The sequence below is a fragment of the Hyla sarda genome, chromosome 2 (genome assembly GCF_029499605.1).
Source record: "Hyla sarda isolate aHylSar1 chromosome 2, aHylSar1.hap1, whole genome shotgun sequence".
NCBI lineage: Eukaryota > Metazoa > Chordata > Amphibia > Anura > Hylidae > Hyla > Hyla sarda.
In genome coordinates, this window is record NC_079190.1 from 78,958,503 (window position 1) to 78,970,152 (window position 11,650).

Consider the following 11,650-nt stretch of genomic DNA (forward strand, 5'->3'; position numbering starts at 1 on the left):
TGCGTTTTACCTTCAGGCAGCGGAAATTCGGACCAAAATTAAGAAGCGGTATTCCGGTTGGAAATGATGTAGTGTGAACCCGGCCTTACAGGTTAGCATTAGATCCACCCCTAGTTCTCTGTCTCACAAAAGTGAAACTGTTGGCAAGTGCGATGACAAATAGAGAAAGTATGTGGACTTATTAAACCATTAGGAATTATGTAGATAGTCTCTTTTATTTATATATATATATATATATATATATATATATATATATATATATATATATAAATGAAAAGTAAAAACAAACTATTTGAAGAATGTGTTCATTAGTACATTACAACACAATCAGGACATAAGGTTAAACAGGTGATGATCGAACTGCATAAAATCGGATTTACAAACAGCATTTTTACAAATTTTTTAGGTAATTTTCACTGATTTTGTTAAAATTCTAATAACCTGCAGCAAGATGATACTATAAAGTATGTAGTAAAAAAAATATTATAAGTCTTTGGGTTTTTGCCATTTTTGTGGTCTTGGATATAGATTTCTAAATAAAATAAAAAAGTGATATGAAAAGGTGCTATGTACCTGTGTGCAAAACATTCTGTAGTAATCTCACAAAAAGCCTCTGGTCTCTTCACAGGGCTCACTGCTAACATTGATCTAATGACAAATGTTCATTAAAGCCTTGTTAACAGCAATTTACACATGAGGAAATGCAAAGAAGACAAATCCACTGTAAATGGATTCTAGCATCACCCTTGATGTGGACGAACAGCAGTACTTAGTAGTTATGTAGTTAAAAGTAAAGAAGGGGACTCTGTAGTGTTAGTTTATGACCCATAATTGAAATATGGTTTATGTATTTGTTTGTGTAGTTGTATATTATATTGTAGAGAAACAAACATGACAAAATATATGCTAAACATCTTAGGTGCAATAAAGGGGTACTCTGTTGCTAGACATCTTATCCCCAATCCAAAGGACCCCCACAATCAGACATCTTATGTCTAACAACGGAGTAACAACTGTTTTTGTATATGTGTTAAATAGATATTCTGGGAGCCCCATCTCAGCCAGTGAACCGTCACTTGTGCTTGTCTCGGAAAGTGGGGCCTGAAGTTGGGGGCCTGCTACAGGAGATCGTTGGAGGTCCCAGCGGTAGGACCCCCCACAATAAGACACATATCTCCTATTTTGTGGATAGGGGATAAGTTTCAGTCCCCCCGGAATACACTATAAAATGTATGAGAACAGTTCTTGTAATGCAAACAAACACTACCTTCTAGATTGATGACCATAGACACATAAGTCATTGACAGGCTGATGTTCAAGGGATGTAGACAAAATCTATAATAACCTTTTTAGTTTTAAAATTAGTGATATCCCTTCCTGTATTCATCATATTAATATGATATTTGCACTTTAAACAAAATCTGCAGCGTCACAACACTTATCCCCTATACACAGGATAGGGGATAAGTGTTTGATTATAGGGGGTCTGACTGCTGGACACCCCCCCCCCCACCCCCTGGGGTCTCCTGAATGAAGCCCCCGCATTAGTGCTCAGTCAGAGTGCCTAATGCACGTAGCGTCAACTTAGAGAGGTCGACAGTTACGCTCGCTCCCTGCCCCCACCCCATACAGTTCTATGGGATAGGCGGGGAAGCACGAATGCTGCCTCTCCCATAGAACTACAGGTGTGTCATGCTGCGACCGGCACGCCTCCTGCACGGGTGAGCAGCAGCAGATGGTGCCATCAACTGGTGCCAGAAAGTTGAACAGATTTGTAAATTACTTCTATTAAAAAAATCTTAATCCTTTCAGTACTTATTAGCTGCTGAATACTACAGAGGAAATTCTTTTCTTTTTGAAACACAGAGCTCTCTGCTGAGATCACGAGCACAGTGCTCTCTGCTGACATCTCTGTCCATTTTAGGAACTGTCCAGAGCACCATATGTTTGCTATGGGGATTTTCTCCTTCTCTGGACAGTTCTTAGAATGGAGAGACATGTCAGCAGAGAGCTCTGTGTTCCAAAAAGAAAAGTTTCCCCTGTAGTATTCAGCAGCAAATAAGTACTGGAAGGATTAAGATTTTTTAATAGAAGTAATTTACAAACCAGTTGATTTAAGAAAAAAAAAAGTGTTCCACTGAAGTACCCCTTTTCCCCTTTATTCACCCCACAAATATTTTTTTTTTTGTTTTGCAATAGGTTATATTATAAAATAAGTGATGTCATTGCAAAGTCCTTAAAGGGGTATTCCAGGAAAAAACTTTTTTTTGATATATCAACTGGCTCCAGAAAGTTAAACAGATTTGTAAATTACTTAAGATTAAAAAATCTTAATCCTTTCAGTACTTATGAGCTTCTGAAGTTAAGGTTGTCCTTTTCTGTCTAAGTGCTCTCTGATGACACGTGTCTCGGGAAACACCCAGTTTAGAAGAGGTTTGCTATGGGGATTTTCTTCTAAACTGGGTGCTTCCCGAGACACGTGTCATCAGAGAGCACTTAGACAGAAAAGAACAACCTTAATTTCAGAAGCTCATAAGTACTGAAAGGATTAAGATTTTTAAATAGAAGTAATTTACAAATCTGTTTAACTTTCTGGAGCCAGTTGATATATAAAAAAAAGTTTTTTCCTGGATAACCCCTTTAACCCCTTAAGGACCCAGCCATTTTACACCTTAGGACCCGGCCATTTTGTGCACATCCCACCACTGTCACTTTAAACATTAATAACTCTGGAATGCTTTTAGTTATCATTCTGATTCCGAGATTGTTTTTTCGTGACATATTCTACTTTAACACAGTGGTAAATTTTTGTCGATACTTGCATCCTTTCTTGGTGAAAAATCCCCAAATTTGATGAAAAATTTGAAAATTTTACATTTTTCTAACTTTGAAGCTCTCTGCTTGTAAGGAAAATGGATATTCAAAATAAAAAAAATTTTTATTCACATATACAATATGTCTACTTTATGTTTGCATCATAAAATTGACATGTTTTTACTTTTGGAAGACACCAGAGGGCTTCAAAGTTCAGCAGCAATTTTCCAATTTTTCACAAAATTTCAAAACTCACTATTTTTCAGGGACCAGTTCAGGTTTGAAGTGAATTTGAAGGGTCTTCATCTTAGAAATACCCCACAAATGACACCATTATAAAAACTGCACCCCCCAAAGTATTCAAAATCACATTCAGTCAGCGTTTTAACCCTTTAGGTGTTTCACAGGAATAGCAGCAAAGTGAAGGAGAAAATTCACAATCTTCATTTTTTACACTCACATGTTCTTGTAGACCCAATTTTTGAATTTTTACAAGGGGTAAAAGGAGAAAATTTTTACTTCTATTTGTAGCCCAATTTCTCTCGAGTAAGCACATACCTCATACGTCTATGTAAAGTGTTCGTCGGGCGCAGTAGAGGGCTCAGAAGCGAAGGAGCGACAAGGGGATTTTGGAGAGTACGTTTTTCTGAAATGGTTTTTGGGGGGCATATTGCATTTAGGAAGCCCCTATGGTGCCAGAACAGCAAAAACACCCACATGGCATACCATTTTGGAAACTAGACCCCTTGAGGAACATAACAAGGAATTAAGTGAGCCTTAATACCCCACAGGGGTTTCACGACTTTTCCATATGTACATTTTTTTTATTTTTTTTTTCACTAAAATGTGTGTTTCCCCCCAAATTTCACATTTTTTGCAAGGGTTAATAGCAGTAATTACTGCCCAAAATTTGTAACCCCATCTCTTCTGAGTATGGAGGTACCCCATAAGTTCCCCTGAAGTGCACTACGGGCGAACTACAATGCTCAGAAGAGAAGGAGTAATATTTGGCTTTTTGAGAGCAAATTTTGCTAGGGGGCATGTCGCATTTAGGAATCCTCTATGGTGCCAGAACAGCAAAAACACCCACATGGCATACCATTTTGGAAACTAGACCCCTTGAGGAACGTAACAAGGAATTAAGTGAGCCTTAATACCCCACAGGGGTTTCACGACTTTTCCATATGTACATTTTTTTTTTTTTTCACTAAAATGTGTGTTTCCCCCCAAATTTCACATTTTTGCAAGGGTTAATAGCAGTAAATACTGCCCAAAATTTGTAACCCCATCTCTTCTGAGTATGGAGGTACCCCATAAGTTCCCCTGAAGTGCACTACGGGCGAACTACAATGCTCAGAAGAGAAGGAGTAATATTTGGCTTTTTGAGAGCAAATTTTGCTAGGGGGGCATGTCGCATTTAGGAAGCCTCTATGGTGCCAGAACAGCAAAAACACCCACATGGCATACCATTTTGGAAACTAGACCCATTGAGGAACGTAACAAGGAATTAAGTGAGCCTTAATACCCCACAGGGGTTTCACGACTTTTCCATATGTACATTTTTTTTATTTTTTTTTCACTAAAATGTGTGTTTCCCCCCAAATTTCACATTTTTGCAAGGGTTAATAGCAGTAAATACTGCCCAAAATTTGTAACCCCATCTCTTCTGAGTATGGCTGTACCCCATAAGTTCCCCTGAAGTGCACTACGGACGAATTACAATGCTCAGAAGAGAAGGAGTAATATTTGGCTTTTTGAGAGCAAATTTTGCTAGGGAGGCATGTCGCATTTAGGAAGCCTCTATGGTGCCAGAACAGCAAAATAACCCCACATGGCATACCATTTTGGAAACTAGACCCCTTGAGGAACGTAACAAGGAATTAAGTGAGCCTTAATACCCCACAGGGGTTTCACGACTTTTCCATATGTACATTTTTTTTATTTTTTTTTCACTAAAATGTGTGTTTCCCCCCAAATTTCACATTTTTGCAAGGGTTAATAGCAGTAAATACTGCCCAAAATTTGTAACCCCATCTCTTCTGAGTATGGCTGTACCCCATAAGTTCCCCTGAAGTGCACTACGGACGAATTACAATGCTCAGAAGAGAAGGAGTAATATTTGGCTTTTTGAGAGCAAATTTTGCTAGGGAGGCATGTCGCATTTAGGAAGCCTCTATGGTGCCAGAACAGCAAAATAACCCCACATGGCATACCATTTTGGAAACTAGACCCCTTGAGGAACGTAACAAGGAATTAAGTGAGCCTTTATACCCCACAGGGGTTTCACGACTTTTCCATATGTAAAAATGTTTTATTTTTTTTTCACTAAAATGTGTGTTTCCCCCCAAATTTCACATTTTTGCAAGGGTTAATAGCAGAAAATACCCCCCAAAATTTGTAACCCCATCTCTTCTGAGTATGGAGGTACCCCATAAGTGGACGTCAAGTGCACTGCAGGAGCGCCACAATGCTCAGAAGAGAAGGAGTCACATTTGCAAACTTTGCTGAAATGGGGGGGACATGTCGCATTTGGGAAGCCCCTATGGTGCCAGGACAGCAAAAAAAAAACACATGGCATCACATTTTGGAAACTAGACCCCTTGAGGAATGTAACAAGGGGTAAAGTAAGCCTTAATACCCCACAGGGGTTTCAGGACTTTTGCACATGTAAAATAAAAAAATAAAAATTTCACTAAAATGTGGGTTTTCCCCAAAATTTTACATTTTTACAAGGGTTAATAGCAGAAAAGACACCACAAAATGTGTAAATACATTTCTTTGGAATATGGATATACCTTAATTTTTTATGATTTTCGCTCCGCGGGTGCACACCAGGTCTTGGAGTGGGAAGTCAGTCAGGGGCCTTGAGCTTATTATAGCAGCCAGGATGTGGGACCCCCCCCCCCCTCAAGGAGCATTAATGGGGGGAGTACTGAGCCCTAAAATAGGGGAACACTATGGGGGACAACGGGCCGTAACTGGGGTAGACAGGTGGGGTACAGAGGCCCATAATATGGGGTACAGTGGGCCAGAAAACTATAAATCATAAAATAATAAAACAGGATATGTTCCCAGAATGATGACCCAGAGCATAGCCAAAACTAAAAAAAATATGCCCGCCCCAAACCCTATGCTCTGAGTCATTATTCTGGGAATGTGATGTGTGTGGCCGTCCCTAACCTGTTGCCTCAAATGCGCACCTGCTCAGGTGGAGAGAGAGCACTGCGCATTTGAGGCAACATAAAAAGTCCCTGATGATAGTGACTCAGTGACCTATGACCCATTTCTGAAAAAAACACCCCTAGAGGTCTTATCAGGTTTTTTTTTTTTCAGTTTTTTTGGGCAATTTAGTGGTTTATGGGGGTTAAAATTTGGAATGTACTCTGGACTTTGTACATTGGTCAAATTATGGAAAATTAAAATGTAAAGGGAAAATTTAGTGCTCCATGGAAGTGTGATACTCCCTGAAGCAGCCTATGCAGAGGCCCGGATTATCTGGGCAAGTGTCACACTGATACGTGGTGTCCTTCCGTCTCCCCTTCTTGTGACACACTCTGCATCTTTTCTGGGATCGTCCCGACTTTCCACTATGGGGGATCACACCTGGAAAGTGCTGGCCTGGGACGATCCTGGCGCCTACAACTCCAGACCCTTGGGAACTCCGGCCTGATCTTTCCCGGTCAGCAAAGATCAGGAACCTTAGGACTTCTTCTTGGTACTGGAGGAATGTCCCTGTGTTGCCAGCGTACTGGGATAGTACAAAAGCGTTGTACATGGCAACCTGTACCAAGTAGACCGCAACTTTTTTGTACCATGCCCGTGTTTTCCGCATGGCGTTGTATGGCTTGAGGACTTGATCTGAGAGATCAACTCCCCCCATATACCGATTGTAGTCCAGAATACAATCGGGCTTGAGGACCGATCCCGCGGTACCTTGCACAGGGACAGGGGTGCTGCCATTCCCATGAATAGTGGTGAGCATAAGGACATCCCTCTTATCCTTATACTTCACCAACAACAGGTTATCATGGGTAAGGGCACGGGACTCACCCTTGGGGATAGGCGTCTGGACCAAATTTAGAGGGAGGCCTCTCTGGTTCCTCCGCACGGTCCCACAAGCGGACGTGGATCTGGCGGCAAGGGATGTGAAGAGAGGGATGCTCGTATAAAAGTTATCCACGTACACGTGGTAACCCTTATCCAGCAATGGGTACATAAGGTCCCAAACGATTTTCCCGCTAACACCCAGAGTGGGGGAACAATTTGGGGGTTCAATACGGGAATCTCGTCCCTCATATACTCTAAACCTGCAAGTGTACCCGGAGGTACTCTCGCAGAGTTTATAGAGCTTCACGCCATACCGCGCCCGCTTCGAGGGAATATACTGGCGGAAGATGAGTCTCCCCTTAAAAATGATGAGAGACTCATCTACCGAGAGGTCCCTGAGCGGTACATAGGCCTCCAAATATTTGGCCCCAAAGTGATCGATGACCGGCCTCACTTTGTAAAGCCGGTCATGGGCGGGATCACCTCGGGGCGGACATGCCTCATTATCTGCATAATGCAGGCATTTCCGAATCGCCTCGTACCGCTTCCGTGTCATCGCCATACTGTAAAGCGGGGTCTGGTAGAGGACGTCCCCGCTCCAGTAATGACGGACACTTGTTTTTTTGTCCAGGCCCATATGCAGCGTGAGGCCCCAAAATGTCCTCATTTCCGCTGCATCAATGGCGCGCCATTCATTGGACCTGGCCAAAAACGAATCTGGGTGGTGGGCAATGAACTGCTGGGTGTACAAGTTTGTTTGCTCCACCATGTGATTGACCAGGCTGTCACTGAAAAAAAACTAAAAAAAAGTCCAGATCAGTGAAGCCAGCCGTGTCAATCCGGATTCCTGAGTCGCCAACATACTCAGGAATCCGTGGCTGATAACCCTCTGGGGGGCTCCAGACAGGTTCATCGGAAGGGGGCTCCGGTGCACTTGTCTGGGGGGCCGGACTCCTATTACGAGCAGCATTGCCACTCGTACTAGTGTCGGCCACTGGGTCACTATCATGGGGGGTGCGTGGCCTCGCCTGGCGGCGTCTCCGCCGCCGTACAGGGGACTCATCATCACTGCTAGATGATGAGGAGGACGATGAAGAACACAAAAATGTAGGATCTTCATCGTCCTCACTGGCAGATTCGGAGTCGGAGGCTAAAAAAGCGTAAGCCTCCACTGCCGAAAATGCCCGGCGAGCCATCGCCTTTTTTCTACGGTGGCGGGGGGAGGGGCGGTGGCGGGGGGGAGGGGGGGGTGTGCGGGGGGGGGGGGCGGGGAAGTATGTAGTGTGGTGCTTGGTGTAATACTTTATATAACGGTGTGTGATTATCACTCACACACCGTTATAATGGAAAAAAATAAAAAAACACGCTGCGGCCAAAAAAAAAAGGGGTGGCGCACGCAGCGCCCTGAACCCCTAATAGGTCCCGGGTGACACTGATCACAGGACCCTAGGGGCCTATTAGGGGGTCAGGTGGGGGGGGGGGGATTTTTTTTTTTTTTTTTTAACTTTTAGGTTACTTTTACTTTCAGTTTACCTACCTTTCCCTAAGGGACACACTTTCCCTGCACTAGGGGGGCAATCTTCTCCTGTGAGGGGGCTCTGGATCATAAAGGGGGGGTCCCGGTCCTCTTCACACAGCTTTGCCCGCTTACTGAACTCGAGCGAGCGCGCAAAGCTGCGTGAGAGGTGCGTTAACCCCTCCTCTGCCGCGCTGCTATTGGCCGGACGATCGCCGGCCAATAGCAGCGTTGCTGGGGCGGTGACAGTATTGTCACCGCTCCCAGCAACCGAAGGTGATTGGCGGTGTATCGTACACCGCTGATCACCTTCTTTTTTGCGGGTCATCGGGTCCGAAGTGACCCGAATACCCGGAATCGTAGCAGATCGCTTGCGTGATTTCGCAAGAGATCTGTGACGATCGCCGATATGTGGGGGTCCCGGGACCCCCCTCGGCGTCTGCCCTGGATCCCTGCTGAAGGATTTCAGCAGAGATCCGCTTCCGATCTCCGCCGGGTGAGCGGCGGAGACCAGGAAAAGACATGACGTATGCATACGTCATGGGTCCTTAAGACCCAGGGTGTGAAGACGTATGCATACGTCATGGGTCCTGAAGAGGTTAAGGTGAAAATAGGCTTAATCCCTAAGGGGTTAAAGGGGTAGTCCAGTGCTGAAAAACGTATAACCTATACTTAGGATAGGGGATAAGTTTCAGATTGCGGGGGGTCTGACCGCAATCTCCTGTATGGGGTGCCAGAAGCCCGAGGGAAGGGAGTGTGTCGACCACCGCACGAAGCAGCGTCCGACACGCCCCCTCAATACAACTCTATGGCAGAGCTGGAGATTGCCGAAGGCAGCGCTCTGGCTCTGCAATAGAGTTGTATTGAGGGTGTGTGTCAGCCACCGCTTTGTGCGGTGGTCAACACGCCCCCTTCCTGCGGGCTGCCAGGGCCCCGTACAGGAGATCGTGAGGGGCCCAGTGCTTGGACCCCCCCCTATAACTTATCCCCTATCCTATCCTACCCAAACTATATGGAAGCAGCAACTATGAACAGAAATGCCTACCCAAACCATATAGGGGGATCCAAATAGTTGTGGTAGGCCTGGGCCCCTCTCACAGAGGCCTACAACTATATGGGGGAAAAACTATTAGCAAAGAGGGGCCTACAACAACTATATGGGCCGGGGCACAACTTCCACTATATAGTTGTTGTATGCCCCTTTTTGCTGCTAATTGTTGCCCCCATATTACTCGAGCAACCCTCGTATTGTACACGGCAGGACATGCACGATGCCAGATACACTATCGAGGACATGTTGCAATTAAAATAATTTTTCACACTGTACACCTTGCTCGTAGCAAACGATTCAAAAGAATCACCCACTGCTATGTAATTGCATGTCAGGCATCGTGCATGTCCGCATTTCCAGTTACTTTTATATGTCAGCCTTGTTGGACATGATTTGCCCGCCCTGTTGCTGACAAACAGGATCGGGGATATCGCTGAGCCAAGTGATGGCCCTTTCCTTGACACCATATTCACACCTTCCCTCATTATCTTCTTCAGCACGGGGTCCACTTCCAACACTGGAATATACTGTACCTCTCAGTAATTTTCTTAATCGCATTGAATTGTGCATTGTATGCAGTGACAAAAATAGGTTTTTGGAATTTATTCTTTTTCTTCTTTTTATGTTTATTACTTGTTGGTTGCGTTAATACCTCTCTGTTCACATTGTCTACTTCGGATTTGGCCTTATTAAAGGGGTTATCCATCATAAGGTGATTTTAGTACATACCTGGCAGACAGTAATGGACATGCTTAGGAAAGATTTGAGCTTGTCTTGGGGCTAAATGGCTATGTTGTGAGATTACCATAACACTGTGGCTAGCTTTTTGTGAACTGATATTTTCTGTTTGACTTTTCTTTTTTTGACTACAAATCCCATAATTCCATTTTCCTCCCTCCCCACTCATTGAAACATAAATGAGCGGCATCCATTCAAATCAGTGTGGTTTTCAATCAGGGTGCCTACAGCTGTTGCAGATTGATCCCTCTCCCACCAAGCGATCGCTCCACCCTTTGAAGCAGACAGGCTCCCTGTCATCAGCTGACTAGTGAGTCAGGTCTCGGCCGCATTGCAAGCTGGGAAAAATCTGAGACAACAGTAATTTTGTATGCTGGTAAAAATAAATATTGGGGAGAAAATCACAGAATTGTGAGAAAACCGTCACACACAGATACAGACACTATATTATGAACTACACTAACTTTACAGCCCCTGTAGCATAGTCAAATAAAAAAAATCCTGGAATACCCCTTTAATGATCTCTTCTCCATACTCCCTCTCTTTTAATCGGTCTTTCAATTTATTTCCTTCTACATCAAAAATATCAGCTCTGGAGCAATTTCTCTTTAGTCTACACATCTCCCCATATAGAATATTATTGACTTTGTGGGGTGGCACGAAGATGCTTTTAAAATAGAATTAGTGTCTGTCTCTTTTCCATATGGAGAAATGATAAATTTGTTGTCAACTATAGAGATGTTAATATCCAAGAAGTTTATGGCATTTCTGTGGTAATCTGATGTAAACCTGAGGTTGAGGTCATTTTAATTAATATATTTTGCAAATGCCTCAAACTCTTGCTCTGTACCCCTCCACACTATTAAGAGATAGTCTATTGTATATGTCTGTAAATATGGTTGGATGACGAAAAATAATACTGTATCTTCCAGCTGATTATAAAAATGTTTGCCAAAGAAGGCGAGTACTTAGCTCCCATGGGGGCTCCGCTGGTCTGAGGGTAATACTCCCCTTTAAACATAAAAAATTTGTGATGTAACAAAAAATCTATAGACAAAATTAGGAATTCCTTCAGACCAGGGGAATAATTACTGTATTGATCAAGCAATTGGGAAAGAGCAAACAAACCCTGTTCCCACGGGATGGAGGGGTACAGAGATATCACATGTTGCCCGCGAAGAATCCTTATGCCACTTCATGTTTTCCAACATACTTATAATGGCCCTCATTTTCTAAGAGTGTCGGGGTTAACTCTGAGTGTTTCTTCATTTACTCCGTGTATTTTTCTCCCTGATTTACTAATGTGTCGCACGGGAAACATTTTTGTGTCCCACGGGTTGGAAATTGTGTTGCATGGTAAATTTTATATATGCACCCCGCACAGCGCAATCATATGCCCCCAGCAGCGCATGTTATATATGCCCCCTGCACAGCGCTATCATATGCCCCCAGCACAGCGCTATCATATGCCCCCAGCAGCGCAT